Source organism: Melospiza melodia, chromosome 1, assembly GCF_035770615.1.
Source record: "Melospiza melodia melodia isolate bMelMel2 chromosome 1, bMelMel2.pri, whole genome shotgun sequence".
NCBI lineage: Eukaryota > Metazoa > Chordata > Aves > Passeriformes > Passerellidae > Melospiza > Melospiza melodia.
In genome coordinates, this window is record NC_086194.1 from 107,637,429 (window position 1) to 107,653,888 (window position 16,460).

The following is a 16,460-nucleotide window of genomic DNA, read 5'->3' on the forward strand; positions in this document are numbered from 1 at the left end:
TTTCTGACAACATCAGTCACAGATTCAGAGCTAATTCTGCACAGAAATAAACTGCAATCGAGAAATTTTTGCAATCTATTTCACAATACCTGCCTAAGCAAGGGAAGGAATGCCCAGGAAAAGACTTTACTTCAGCAGCAGAGACAGACACATGATGCTAACAATGTAATTTTAAAATTTTGAGAATTGCCACTTTTCTTTCTCTAAATCTCAACATGTCTATTATGTAGTAACTATTTTGTCCAACTCTGTGGTGTTTTTCAGTTATTCTTTATCAGTTTTCCACCTCAATTTTGCCAGCTCCTGAGCAGCTGGGCCACAAACATTGTTAATTACATCATAACATCATGAGGAAAGGATTATTAATCTGATATTTAGCAGAATGCTTCAGGGAATGAGAAACTTTCATTACTGGAAATCTCCACCAGTTATTCAGATATGAATTTGACCATTTAGCATTTTCAATAACTGGAAAGACATGACTTGCTTCCCTTAACACCTGATTCAAGATTGAGAAATAACTCTTGCTTGAATATTCCAGAAAGAGATGAAACAGGAATCTTGCATAGAGAGGCTCATCCTAGTATACATCATAATCTAGGTAGCAATATGAAAACAAGCAGAATGTTGAAGTTTCAAATCAGCCCCTAAAAACAAAATTACTTAAGACAGATTAGTGCAACAAGCAGGCTAGGCACCCACTGTGCTGAAGGAGAGTCAGGATATTGAGAAATATCACCTACAGAAGAATAAAATCAGAACTTTTTATTTTATGAGTGGATCTGCTATGCTAGAGAACATTTCAGCATGCATCAAAATGAAAGAAGGCACCTTTTAAAAATACAATTAAATGAAAAGCAATGAAAAAATTATCGTACTACTTTTGTTAAGTCAACACTGAATTCCTTTGGACACATGGGAAAAAATTTTGGAAGCACTACACTGTCTTAAACTACTTATCCCAAAATGATTAACTTTCATGCAGCAAAGCAAGCAGGGAGCTCTCAATACTTCTGCCAACGTCATGACAGACCAAAGCAAAGCCTCCCCACTCATTCAGCTCTCAGCTCAACTGTTTGACAGTGTTATATGCTTTGCAAATGACTCCTCAACATTGGCTCAGGTGGAAAGTATCAACTAACTTTTCTGTATGGGTTACGAAATTTACTGTGCTATTTAAAGACTCAAATTCAACTCATCACAAGTAACTAAACTAGAGAAAGCAGTGCCAGCTAAAACAGCATTTCTAAAACCTTCCTCTGCAACTGAAAACCTCCAGCTTGCAAATTCCTCCCTGTGAGGCTCCCACCAAAGAAGACCATCCAGTTGTCAAAATAACTGAGCTGGGTTTACATGATGATAGATGAAAATTTAGCTTCAAAATACTTTGATATAAAATTAAGAATCAACTTATAAGTAGTAGTTCAAGTGCTTCATCAGCTTTGAAAGAAAAGCAAATGCTGAGAATGGATGTTTGCTTTGCAAGCTGAAGTGTTCTACAGACCAAGAATGCTCAAGCCACTGATTTGTCAGCATTGCTCTTACATTTCTAGCAAAAAGTGTTGCAAACTTCCAGAAAGCAAGCTCTAAATAAACTCTAAATAAAAATATGATGATTTAAATACTATCCTTTCAGCAAAAGCCTTATCAGCCTTCCATATTAATGGAAAAATTACATGCAGAATGGAAAATTAAATTTGATTTTCCAAACCATAATGACATTCCGCTAATTCATCAAGAATGAATATAGCAAAAAGATCTGTACAAGACTTACAGTTCAATGTTATCTTCAGCACATGAATGTAAAAGAAAATTACAAGTATTCAAAGAACATGCACATCTAACTTCTTATGCATGGTCCACAGTTTGGAATATCATGTAACTTTTTGACCAAGGGACATCATGTCTTATCCAAATACAGACACTGTCTTTCCCACCTCCCCAACAATTATTCCAGCATATCCCAGGACTATACTGGTGTACCCCATGCTGTAAATGAAAGCAGAGAATGTGATGATTCTATATTTTACTGGGGCATATAAACCCATCCCAGATCTTGCAAAGATCCCACTGCTATTTTCCTGGAAACTAAATCCTATGTCAAGAATAAATTTTGCCCTTTTCAGAGTCCAGAGGGACAGGAAGGAAGAAAGTCAAACTGATGTTTTTCCTATGTGAAATTGGCTGAACAGGCAAACCATGCTAGTCAGAACTTTTATCTGTCAATAGGCAAATTGTTCCAAATCAACACTTCCACATTCCCTTCATAGTTCTGGATTTGCCATCTCTTTTACTAATTACCTTGCTAAACCTTTGTAACGCCACTATTTGACAGAAGAAGTAGTGAAATATTATTTAGCCATTGAAACTTTTTGTTATCTTCTAGAGGAACACATTTCATTCTCTCTTGCCAACTTTTCTGTTCCCTTTTCCTACAGGTTTTATGTTGCCCAGTACCTGTCTGACTTTATTTTGAGCTCCTGATGAACCTGCCAAAGCCTCTGATACCGACACAATGCAAACTACTTTTACCTGCTAAAAGGTGCTTGGAAGCATCACTCTTGCCATCCAATCCCAATTCTCCTCAATCTCGAATATTTGCTCTTTGGGGCAATCTGCTTCTGCAATAGTTCTCCACAAAGCAATGTCTCATGATCAGATTAATTTTTTTCTTAAAGCAGGAGGCCAAGCCTCTAACTACTTATGAGGTACACACTTACTGCTATAATTCCAAGCTGAGGAGCCAACAGTGCACTTTTTCAGTATTGTGACTCAGTGATTTACTTATAATGCTTTGAAAAGCATGTCAGTGACCCATGAACATCACGAGAATGGCAGGAAATTTGAGTGTAGCAGGATGTTTTATATTACATGCAATTTGGAATTTTTTTGCTAACATGCAGAGTGATCCCTGTCAGAAAGACCAAGATAAACATACAATTCAGATACCATTACAAAGAGATTAAAAAATAGATACAATGCACCTTAAGAGAACCTATACTTTTTCTTAGGATTTAGTGATTTCAAGGCTTGATGTAACCAACTCTTTTCACGATTACACTGGTTTGTGCAAGAAAGTTATTATTTATTACATGTACAAAAAGCAGATAATACAGGTAAAAACTGGAATGAAAGTATAGGTAACAGCAATATTAAAAATCTGTCCATTCTTACACTAACATTTCACTTTAGTAACGGTCAAGTCTTTAAAATCATATCAGCTACTAGCATTCATTCAGAAAAGTCAAGAATATTGTTTATTAGAGCAAGGTATATAGGGTATTGTTTATAAGAGTAAGGTACCCAGTTTGATTTTAGTGCAGGAAATATTAGCACAAAGACAGTGAATTATGTTCCTTCCTTTTCCTCATGCAATTCAGAAAGCAAATAACCTGGGTTATCACTCTCCTTAATTACATCAGCTTACACACTTTATATGTATGAACAATACATTAATCTTCTCATCTAGTCTGCTCTCCCGTGCTCCTCTTTGGTTTTCCAACAGAGGAACAGGAGATGTCATACTGACTTAAATACTCACTTTATCAGCTAATTGTCTCTTCTACAAGCAGCTTTCAACTATTCCCATTAAGAATAAAAGATACAAAAATAAGTCTTTCTATAAATTCAGACCAAACGGTTCCTAAGCAAACTGTGGAAATTTTGTTTCAGGGAGAAGAAACATGATCAACCATCCATTAACGTAAGTAAGTAGACCAGTTTAACTTTTACCACTATGCTGTTCTAATAAACTGCCCTGTAGCAGCATCTGGAAACTTTTTTTATAATTTAAAAGGACCAGCTGCAGTACCAGCCACAGCACACTGAGAAAAAAAAAAAAAAAAAAAAAAAAAAAAAGACTGACAGAATGTTGACGCTTAGAAATAAATTGTGGTCTATCTGCAAACAGATCTTGTTAAAACAATTTATCCTGCCTTGTGGACAGCAGAAGTTTTGGGTTTGTCTCCCACAGACAACAATAATCTCAGCACCTTGTGCTGCTGCCTCTTACAAGCTCTCCTTTATTCCTCCACCTCCAAAATGTCCATTCCCCTCACAATTCTAAGACATCTTCCCTATGCCTCTTAATTACCAAATCATCAATGGGTATCAGATGCTAGGTTTGTTCCAAAGTTCAGGTATCCTATCTGGCCAGTCAAAAGCAAGGCTCACTGCTGAATTGGCAGGCTAGAAAACAGGTAAATGTTGAGTTGCCTTTTTTTCAATTTTCTCCAAAATTGTGTCAATTTAATATTTTGGGCGTTTTTGCCTATCAGGTATTACTACAAGCAATCTCCACATTGGAGCAGGAGGGTGGTGGGGGCACAGGGTAACAATGAGGGAGGGCTGAGGGTGAACAGAGCAGGAGATGAAACTGTCTTGAAAAGGGAACTCTTCCTCTCCAGCCAAAATTATTTTTGTTGCCTGACTGGGTCAATCGTCAAGTAAAAACACTATTAACTTTCACAAAAAGGAGTACCACATGTCAATGTCACCACACTTGACATAGGATCAGAAACCAGGCAGACAAACTGTGGGCAGGGAACAGAATCCCAGCCAGAGGTGATACACCCAGGGAAATGCCCCTCGCATCACTTCAGTCTGGACATTTGATCCATACATACGCAGGCAAAGCCAAAAGTTTTCAAGTTTTGTGTATTTACTTTTTGTGTATTAAAGTTTTGTCCTTAACTGTCCTCTCTCTTGAAAGAGCAATACAAAAAAAATTATTTATACATCTTAAGCTTTCTTTTTGAAGCTGAACAGAAAACAGTATTTCCTCCATAAACCTTCATTTACAGTGGACACAAAGATTTTCAGACATATACACAGTTTTAACACAGAAGTGTTTTAAAATTTCCCTAGTCTACACACAGTTGACTTCATAAGCTTGGAGGCTTTTCATTTATGTTCCTCCATAAACATTCAAGCTTTTACGATTTTTTTTGGCTTCTTACCCATCCATCTGAAACAAATCCCTTCTGGAAAAGGAAGATAATTCTTCAACAAGTATGCATAAGACTGGCTAAATTTCTCCAGTTCCAGCCACCACCAAAAGAGCTAAACTCCTTTCCTCAAAACCTAAGACTTGGATATGGAAATCTTCAACACAGTGTTTGTCAGTTGGGCCATTGTGATGATTTCCTCTTCAATAAGCCTGACCATAACTGGACTTCAATCTACTTCAAATACACCAGTCTTCACTTTGCTCTTAAAGCCTCGTCTCACTTCCCTAGCATATCCCAATTTTACCTTTTATGTAACAGTTTAATAAATTGTTAAAACATAAAGAAACTCATTAAGCTATTCAAACTACATTGAAATATCTTTAGTAAATTAAATTATGTCGTTAATAACTCACATGTGAAGGAAAATAAAAGACCTTACATCTTTTCTGGATACTCTCCAAGCACCAGTACAGTAAAATGAACATTCTCAGTTAGCTGACTTTGAGGTAATTTCCTTTTTTTTTTAAATTTAAATTCTTGAGTTACACTAAAAGTGATGATTTTCTGGAAAACACTGAGCTTCACTTTCAGACAGCCAGATCTCTAAGAAATGTGAAACCATGTATCAAAACCCCCAAATTACTCTATTATTTTGACTTCCTTTGGATTCATTTCTCCACTCTCATTCTTGAATCATTACCACGTTCTTCTGAATAAAATTAATGATTCACCCAACCACTCATCACATACCCAGAGAAATGGAAGAAAAGGAGAAATCACAAATCATGAAAACCTAAGGTGGTGTGCTACAATTGATATAAGTAATTGATATAAGCTGTTTTAAACTAACAATTAGCCAGCATTTTACAAGTGACAGATCAAGAAGCAAACAGTCTCTTAGAAGAATGAGAAATTCCTCTTGGGTTTGCTCCCCAGAAATATCCCACGCAGCTCATCCCTGCCGACGGAAGCAGTAGTGAATCAGAGCAGTAAAAAATGGTTTGGCTGTAAGAAAATTGGTTTCAAATATTTTTACAGCCACAGAGTTGAAAACGCAGCTATGAAGATTGCAAGGTCAAACATTTGATTTGGAATAAGTGCCTGATGTGCGTGGTATTTGACTCTTCTGCACAGAAGTGGTCATAAAGAAGGTTTGCTCACCTTAAAAATCATTCCATTGTGAATTCTTTGATTAAAAATGCTCGTGATCCAAACTAGCACATTAGTGCAAACTACTGACCACAACTCACTGCTATCCAACTCTACTGCAAATAACATGAGGTATATATAAAAAAAAAAAAAAAACAAATAAAAGGCGTTGTTTTACTGGCAGAAAGCAAGATGTTTTATGAAGTTTTCCATACAGAGGAAAATGTGGTTAAAAAAGGAGTCCTTAGATGCCTCTCAAATATACATAACACATGCAAAATATAGAGAAACCATTGTTTCAAGCTCTTAGAAGCTCCTACTGTGTTTGGGAAAGAACAATTTGGAGGGAAGAATGAACAGTCATAATAGTCTAAAACTGCCTAAGAAAGCTTTGATATGATCCAAAGCAAGAAAATTACATATTGTTGTACTTTCATGAATCAGATCCCAGCTGAGATTGGGTCAATTGGTTTCTTACACACAGCAGATTTCAAGCATTAACTGCCTGCAGAAGAGTGATTAGTTTTTCTGGACATGGAAAGACAGAATAAAAGATATGATTTGACAGCGCTGCAAGATCCAAAAGCAACTAAAAGAAAGAAACATGAGGAGGAAAGGAAAGAAGATAAATAATGTCTAGTAACAAGGGGGTTGGTTTAATGGTTTTTATAGGGTTTCTTTTTTTAAAGATTTAACAAATTCAATACACAAGATTACTTTGTTTCCTGCGGGCATTGGTTACCATAATTTTTTTTTAATTAACTACTGCAGGTATAAAGATTTTATGATTTAGAACTGCGGCACAAAATTAGATATAGAATCTGGCAAGTATATTTTGCTAGAGAAAAAAGTTTTGTGCTGAGTCTGCATACATAATGTATTAATTACTTTAAAATGTTTTATCCAGCTCAGGTTGCTCACTAGACTCCTTGAATTCTTCATGCTTTCTAAACACTCTTTCATTTGATGACATGACACCATAGCAGAATAATGTGAATAATATTATGAAATAACATTTGAATATGTAATAGCAAAAAAAAAAAAAAGGCTGTACCACATGCCTTTCAATTATCCAAGTTCAGATTTTCTTCCATCTTGCTCTGATGTACCACATTTAAATATCTTCCAACTGCACTCCTGCAAGAGTTGATGGATTGCTTAATATTTTCTGCAGGATTCTGTTAGTGTCACTGGGCAGTAATGGTACCAATGATTTTCTCTTCTTTAACATTTTGTACAACAACAAAGTTAAAATACAAGCAATATTTTAACTACCAACACACAACTTTAGACTTGATAAAATATTAATGCAGCTTCCAGCAATTCAATGAATCTATTCACAGCCAAACATCAAATACAAATTTCAGAGCACACAAAAACCTATAATGAAGACTATTTTTTTCTAAAGCTATACTAAGAACAATTTTAAGCCCTCATAACATCAGTTGTTTTGAAGGCTAGATTATCAGCCATTTACTTCTGGAACTCTGTATAGATCAACATCATCCTTAAGGGCAGCTTAGGCTACACAATTTCAAATTATTTTATTCCAGTGTCCATAAAACCTGTGATATCATACATAAAACCAATTTGATGCTCAAAATAACCCAAAAAACAACCAACTAAAACATTTTTGATGAGTATGCAATCTAACATTGCAGCAGCTGCCCCACTCTGTTCTGTTCTATCAGGGAACTTGACAAAGAATGAAGAATTCCTGATCATCCCTGAGGTCACATGGCTCTCCCTGCTCACTTCAGTGCCCAATTAAACTACAGCAGAAGCTGCAGGAAAGGAACCACTGAGCAGCTTGGAGTTGTTTTCTCACAGCTATCTCAGACCACATTTCCAAAAGGTTGCCAGGCTGTTCTTCTAAGAGGACAGCTAATTAGATTGAAGCTAAGTCTGAAGCAAATGTATGTTTAACTTACTGGACTGTCCTATCTGTAACTCTGCTTGAACACACACAGCACTAGAGCAAGGAACAAGTCCCAGTAAGAATCTAAAGGCCTTTCAAAGACTCTAAGAAGGTACAGAGTGTATTTTTGACCTGTATTAGGACTCATGGAGGTGGTACTGTGCTCTTCTACTTCCTAAAGTTATTGAACAACTTTGTATTTTTCATGCCATTTCTGAGACTTTCAGTTCACAAAAATAAGCCTCAAAATCAAATATTTAGAAACATCAGCCTGAAGAAGTTCTTCAACTATATAACCATTCTTTGCAGACAGAGGGCCTTAAGGGATGACTTTTTTCTTGAAATATGTATTTCAAATAAATCAAAGCACCTCTGCTGCACCTTAGGAAGCTTAATATTTGTTGTATGATGTGTACACATCCACACTATCTTCAGAATTTGAAAACAAAACAAGTTTACTAAACTAGTACTCATTTAAGTACCCAGCTTTCTAAAACTTCTGATCAGCAAGCCCTGAAGAAAAAATTGGAAGAGTATATTGGAAAAGGGGTGAACAAAGTTACAGACTGCTAGCAGGGGTGGGGGTTTTCTTTGCTATTCTAAGTAGAGCTGTTATTCAAGTATCTCTTTGAGACTGCTCTGGTGTGCCCTCTTCAACCATTTTTCAAAGATAAAGATAGCAGATATTTGATTCATTCACATGACACTACAGACTGCAGCCTTTAAAACCACAAAGTCATCTAAAAAAACAAGTTATGTGAAAATGCATACTTAATTTCTTAATGGCAAACTCACAAACTGGACATTCAAATTAATATTCCAATCAGGACAAACAGAAATAATTCCTAACAGAAGTATTGTCTGGAAACAATAGTTAAATAGTAACAGTAGTTAAAGCTGGAGTTTGCACCTAAAATTAGGTTTCAGCTTCTCTGTTTGAAAAGTGTATCAATCCCAATTACCCTAAGTATGTAATGAACTGAAAATTAAATAAATCCATTAGTTTAATTTTAACCTAAATGAGTCCTTAAAGATACTTTAAAAGTGCTCCATCAGTGAATGTTCTCAATTGAATGTATTTAAGGCAGAAACATAATGAACAGGATATGCACATAAGAGCCTGGGCTGCTCTTAATGCTAAATTATTCATAGTGGTAATCAAACTGATAAATGTCACTGAGTGAAAAGACAACTCTGATCAATCTTAATTTTTTGCCCACAACTAATAAGCTTTTGGGCCATCAGAAGATTTGGAAGCCTATTGCACATGGAGCTTGTTTACTCTGTTTTTTAAAAAATTAACACCTAGCAAAGTTAAGAACTGAGCTCATGAAATGACATCTACTTGTTACCCACTTTGGGTTGGGGTGAGAGGCAGCTTTATGCTTGATCTTAGTCCTTGCTCACCCTGGCCATAGTTGTCAAACTCATTTTTGAATGCTGTTGTGGAGACATCTGCTCAAGGGAGGGGATTATCCTGCTCTTGGGCAGCCTCACCTTGATCACTGTGTTTAGTTTTGGGCACCACAATACAAGAAAGACATAGAACTATTAGAGAATGTCCAAAGGAGGACAACAAATATGGTGAAGGAAGGGAAGCTGAATGAGAAGCAGCTGAAGTCACTTGGTCTGTTCAGCCTGGAGGAGACTGAGGGGAGATCCCATCATGGCTACAAATTCCTCATGGGGGGAAGAGGAGGGGCAGGCACTGATCTCTTCTCTGTGGTGACAGTGACAGGACCTGAGGGAGTGGCCTGAAGCTGTGTCTGGGAAGGTCTGGGTTGGACAAGAGGAAAACATTCTTCACACAGAGTGATCAGGCACTGGAAGGGCCTGGGCTCCCCAGAGGAGAGGTCAACCAGCCTGACAAGGTTCTGGAAGTGTTTGGACAAGGTGTGACTCCTGGGGACAATCCTGTGCAGGGACAGGAGTCAGACTCAAAGACCTTTGTGGGTCCTTTCCAACTCAGCATATTCTATAATTCAGATCAATACTAAATATCTCTTTGTCTTTATGGACATACATGGTCATTTGATCAATTTTTCATTCTGTTTTTTAGTCAGCTTCACCATTCAGATATCTAATTAGAATTTTCAAATCTCTATATATATACTGACAATTGATTCCAACCTGTTACCAGTATTTCCATCTTCCCCTAGTTTGTTTCTCATGGACATCTGAAAAACAAATAAAAAACACCAAAACAAACCAAACAAACAAACCCTTTGAAAAAAATGAGGAAAAAAAAAAGGGCAAACTCAAAAGCCCAACCCCAAAATTTGTTTCCTTCTCCCTGGAAGAATCACCTTCTCTTTAATTGTCAGCATAATTCTGGTTCTCATTCACAATTTGCACTAAAGCACTGCTAGCATACTGAGAGCAGGTATGAAAAAGAGATAAGATAACAATAACCTGTGGCTATGGAAAAGTAAACAGATTGGGATTCAAGTTCTTCAGGTTCTGTTGGCCTTTGTCATGTGGTGCCTGTAAAACCAGACCAGTATTCCTGCCTCCTGTCAAACTACTTATTGAGAGATATGTACGTGCTCTGTTATTTTCATCATTCCTGTGGCTGACAGGAAGCACCAGCTGAAATTCTGGAGTCCATTCTAATGCACTGTAAAAATAAAAAGTCAAAGAACATGACATACCCTCTCCCTTGCCTGTAACAAGTTTTCACAAGCAACTTAAATGTTGAATATTATTCTGACTCAACTGTTCCATATAACCAGGATGACAAATTCTGTCATATGACCCCATCTACACATCAAGAACCCTGTTACAGGAAGATATATTGGAACTCAACATGAAAATAGTACTGCATTCCATTACAAAGAAATATTTGCACAAAAAATACTAAGAGTTTACCTACAGTAAGAAATCTCATTAAAAAAATATATAATTCCTAGAGATTCTATCACTTGCACAGTTTAACCAATATTAGTACTAGTGAAAAGTAAAATTTTCCAAAAAATTTACAATATTACACTGGCTTGCAATTTACAGGACAAAGTCTTATAAAGCAAGATAAGAATTAAGGAACACAAGAGCAGTTCACACATTCTGCCTCCAAAGGATGTTAAAGTTCTTTCAGCTAGACAGCAAAACACTGAACTGGATTATCTGTTGGATAAATTTTCTAAAAGAGTAAAGTTTCTAAAAGTTGATACCAGCATGGCACAAGAAAAAAAAAAAAAGTATGAAAACACTTCCCTCCTTAAATAAGAGGTGAATTTCACAGCAGCTTTACATGAGCCAGTCCCAGAGTCTGAATGTCCACAGCAAGCTGCTGCTGCTTTACACTGTTTTTCTCTAGTAGTACCTCCTCACAGGAGAACAAACACAAATGTCTTGAGGACCATCAGATTACACAGAACAGCAACACAACACAAGCAGTGCTCAATTTCCTACCTGTATATTTCTCTTAAATGGTAGTCTGACAATAGAGCTGAAACTATCAATGAGAGTTGCTGTGGTCACTAAACACTGATTCCAATGAGAGAAGGCACCATTACAAAGCTCTTACTCTCGAGGGTAACTTTTTAATTCCAAAGAAATGAAACTGACCACTCTAATGCCAAAACGAAATACTTTATGAAAAAAAAAAAAAACTGTTTTGAAGTATCTTCATAGTCAATTTCCATACCACAGTTTATCGCTTAAAGAGAGGAGAACGAAAAAAAAAAATCAAAACAAAAACATGTTGTGGTAGAGTTTTTCAATAATTGAAAATAAAACTCTGGATCACAAAAACAAGGTTGGCAAATGGTATCAAAAGCCAGCTTAGGAAGACTAACTTGCCAAGGGTACCTTTTCTGAACTAATCAAGTCTCCAAGCACATTTGCTTTCAGTGACAACTGAGGTTATGAGCTAAACACACCTTTTCCATGCTGACTGTTCAGTTCCATTGGTCAAAGACAGGAGGAATCAAAATTGCCTCTCCTGTACTACAAACTGCATACTACAAACCTGCACTCAGTAAGATGCATCGTGAAGGGCTTTAGAATTCAAGCTAATTCTCTTTTGTGGGTTATAAAAAGACCTTAATGTGAACCCAATGGTGAGAATGCCTCCATGAGTTGGGAATTCCTACAACAGCCCATGTATGAGATAATTTATGCAGTGCTCAAAGTCACAAGCTTCCAATTTAGCCGAAAGTAAATGCCCCTAAAGAACCTTCATATTTCATACTGCAAAACTGTATTTAAGTAATCAAAAAGTGAATAATAGAGCAGTTAGCCAGCTCTTTAATACATTAGCTAAAAGTATATCAATTCCATTGATTTTTACAATGGGCTGATTTCACATAATGGATTAAGCTCTCTAGAAAGACTGTAAAGGGGAAAAAATGCTTTGCCAGAATTAGCGGAAGATGGTATCAAAGTGCTTTTATGACAAGCATGCAGTTAAAACATTTTATTTGGGGATGCTAAATTTAGAGTACTTCTGTCAGGAATAGACCTGGTGCTAACAGTTGAGTAAAAGCCATGATTTCAACATTGCAGATATATTTTCAATATTTCTGTCATATTCTCTTTCAAGTATTTTATTCCTATCTAAGAAACAGGAAGTTTGAACTAGGAATATGTAATCAAACTTGCAACACAACAAAAGGTTAACAGCAGGATGCCTCAAGGATCCATAAAGCTAGCAACATTTAAAGGCACTAATTAATGAGCTGAAAAAGAAAGCAGAAAAGTTAACAGCTATATAGGTTGGTCAAGTACATAAGTCCAAAAATGTAACCAGCTGGAAGCTAATCAACCATGATGTACAGGTAATGCACTGGCAGATAAAAGTCAATGTTAATAAATGCAGAAGAAGTGTCACTGAAAGTTAAATAATTACTAGTATGGTCAGCAACCTTCTAAATTAAGAAGGCCTAGTACAAACAAGAGGATTACAAGCATCCCTGTGGAACTCAGGGAAGATCTCTGCTCAATATGAGTACATCACTGCTGATAATTAAAAGTATCAAGATTCAAAAGCAGCAGTGGCAAGCACTAGCTCAACTGCCTTCATATAAAACTACTGCTTCATTCTTAATGATGACCTGAAAAAGGCTGTTGCAGCATTAGACTAGGTAGAGAATTAGAAATCCAACAGAAAGGTTAAGACGACAAGGAATGAAAAAACATAGTTATAAGAAGACTAAATGTAAACAGAAGGGAAATAATTTACACCTCAAAAATTAAGATGCTGCTCAGTGAAAGCAGGAAGTACACAGTCCAGAGATACTCATTTTTTATACAATGCATAATTGAATATTCACTTCTGTCTAGTGCATCTTTATAATAAAGAATCTGTCACTATTCAAAGGAGGACAGAAAAAATTGACTAGGATGAAAAACATCCCATGTAATGATCCAAGCCTACCTCTATTAAGTATGTACAAGACACATACTAGGAGAGAAGTATTCAACATTTACCTTCTTTAACACTTCTTGTATCTGTCATGAGTTATTCAACCACATGAACCCCAGATAAACTCCAGTGTCACAATTTCAATACTAAAATCAGCATGTTGACCCTTCAAAGAGGGTGGGGGGCACCAAAACCACCTCCTTCCAAACAAACTTTAAAAATCAAAGAGCAACACAGAAAAGCAAATTATGCACTATAACTTGGCCTGAAGGAGAGCAAAACATGCTTCCAGATTTTGGTTATAATTTAAGACAGATAAAAGAACTCCAAAATTCTTAATGAGGTGATTGGTTAAGTATGAAACAGCACCATTTTAAATAGCACTACTACAATTATTAAAAGGTATTTTAATGTACCTTACACACCGAAAAAAATCAATTTATTTGAATTTGTGAGTGATTTATTTTCTTTATAAGCAGTGACAGCTCCTGATACAGCTCAACTTAAGTCTAGAGATGGCCCCTGCACTTCCATGAGAAGACATCTAAAGACACAGGCTGGGGAAGACTGCAGAGCCAAAGACCATACCATTTTGGTCCTGTGAATCAAACTTTTGTGCTATGTGGACAGTCTGACACCATATGCCCTAAAATAAAAAAAAAAAAAAAAAAAACAAAACCAAAAAACAAAAACCTACTAGAAATATAAAATCTGTCAAGAATCTCTTGTCTCTTGAACAAAACATGAAAAACATGATGCAAATTACATTCAAAGGATTTAAATATTTGGGAGTACTTTATTTTTAGATGCGTATCTCTGAAGCTACTTTTTGTCCTCTGACCAAAGACAGATTACACTCCTTTTGTTAAAGAATAAAGAAAAAATATTTTAAAAGTTCACAGCTAACATATGGGTTATCACATATGCAACAATGAAAGGACAGCAGAATACTATTTTCCTAAAGCAGCAATACAGTATTGAAATTTATTCTAAATTACCTCCATTCTTTTTCTGTACAGCTTATTCCTGAACTCATTCAAACAAATTCACTTTGAGATGAAGAGTGGGGAGGAATAAATCTTCGTATAAAAGTGAAACAGTACCACCTCACCACTAGACTAAGAAATGACTGTCACATGGTGTTTTCAAAGCATTTTCATGACTTACATTAGTGTCTTTGAATTGCCCTATTCCTATAAGAACAAGAGGAATAAGGTACACTCATTCATGTAGCTTACAATTCTGAGCAGACAGACATCATCCAGTAATAGTCCATGTGCTGCCCTTGCCACCTTGATCTCAAGGGTGACTCGTGTGTGGTGTCCTTGCCAGGTAATGTTTGTATCATTTTTCTGAGGATGACCATGCTGCCACAATTTCCCTACTGACAATAACAATCTCAGGTTTACATTCTTGTTTCACAAGTAAGCCTGAGAAAATGCAGCAAACAAATTCAAAGTGCTAGCAATACCACTTTAAAAAAGGCCAGCATCACAGGAGAACACAGACACAATTCCAAGTCACAGAAAATGATGAAGCTGGCACTAGAAAGTAAAGTGCTATCTTCAAGGTAAGTAATTCTTTGTATTTACAAGAAAAACTAGTTCTGTGGTGCTCCAAGTGCTCAGGGTAGCATGATCTTCAATGTCTTTGCAAAGGAATGAAGTTGAGAACAGCAAGCTATAATAATACATGGTTAGTTACATAGTTTTGGTTTGCACAGCTGTTGGCTATGTTCATTTACAGTTCACGTAGTGCCAACATCATTTATATAAACCGAGGAGGCTGTTAGGCTGTTTTACTCCTGTTCATCGCCATAAAAGTTATTTCTCTCAGGAGCTGCTGCACAAAAATCAGTTTCTATTTCAGGATCTCAGGCTCTAAGTTCACGAAGTGGCAGGTTCCAGAATCTACTAAAAACAAGCGGGACCTAAAGAAACTTGCCCATGCTTAATAGTATAAGAGGGGGGCGGAGGTAGAGGGGGCAGAAGACACGCACTTCTGCTTTCCTAGAGTGGAAGGAGGTAGTAACCCTCTGCTAACACGGCCAAAGTCACATGAAAACCAAGTTCCATTAGGCAACCAATTAGAACGAGAGCTTTGCCGAGCCTCTTCAGCTTTATGAATTAAAATGCAACAAAATAAGACTGATCCGGAGCCCAGCACATAAGAGAAACTCTAAAATATTGGTCACATGTTACATAATAACCATCAACTGAACGAACTTGATGCGACAGCGGTGAAGAAGAGGTAGAGCCGACGATGGTGCCCTGGTACTCCCCCTGCACACACACACACACACGCACAAACAGCCACGCTGCCGGAGGCTGCTGACACACGGCAGCTCTGACCCCTGGCAGCAGCAACAGGACGTCCCCAGCCCCACGACCCTCTCCGCGGCAAGAGCACCGAGCCGAGCCGCCGGAAGGCAGCCGCAGGCGGTGTGTGCCCGTCCCCGGCGCCGGCTGCCTCCGAGCGGGCACCGCGGCGGGGTCACCCCGCTCGGAGGAAGCGGCGGCCGGCCGAGGCGGCGGCTCTCCGCGGGCGGCCGGAGAGGGAAGAAGCCCGGCGCTGCTGAACTTGGAGCTTCCCTTCCCCCGAGACCCAGCGCGGCCGGGAGTGGGGCGGGGGGAAGCGGAACCCGAGGCGCCCGGAGCCCACACTCACCTCGGCCCTCCTCTCCGTCGCTGCGGGGCGGACGTCGGGGCGAGGCGAGGGGCGCCGCCAGCCCCGCCGCTGCCGCCCCGGTCACCGGGCGCCCGAGCACAAGAGTCCCGCAGGGTAAATCCTCCGGGCGGCGGCGGGGACGGGCGCACACGCCGCTCGTCGCGGCGGCCGCTGCCTCGCACCAAGTTGAGGCGCGGCCGCCGCTGCCGCTGCACTGCCGGGCTGCCGGCGGCCGCCGCTACGGCCCCGGGGAGCGGGCGCCTCCGCTCGCCGCCTCGCTCCGCGGCCGGGGAAGCGGCGCTGCACCGCCGCCGCCTCGGCCCCCCTCTTCCTGCGGCTGCCGGGAGCCGCGCTCCGGGCGCAGCAGCGCGGTCACACGGAGCCCCGCGGAGGAGCCGCCGCCTCCCTGGGC

The 16,460-nt window shown here is 38.7% G+C and overlaps 1 protein-coding gene across 1 annotated transcript in view; it reads right to left on the reverse strand.

Moving 5' to 3' along the window:
* The window catches only part of GALNT1 (polypeptide N-acetylgalactosaminyltransferase 1), an 86,332-nt gene extending 70,212 nt beyond the window's left edge, over positions 1-16,120 (reverse strand). The window contains exon 1 of the mRNA XM_063163670.1: positions 16,049-16,120. The gene's annotated coding sequence lies outside the window, so the exon portion shown is untranslated. The remainder of the gene's footprint in view (positions 1-16,048) is intronic.
* Positions 16,121-16,460: the final 340 nt, after the last annotated feature.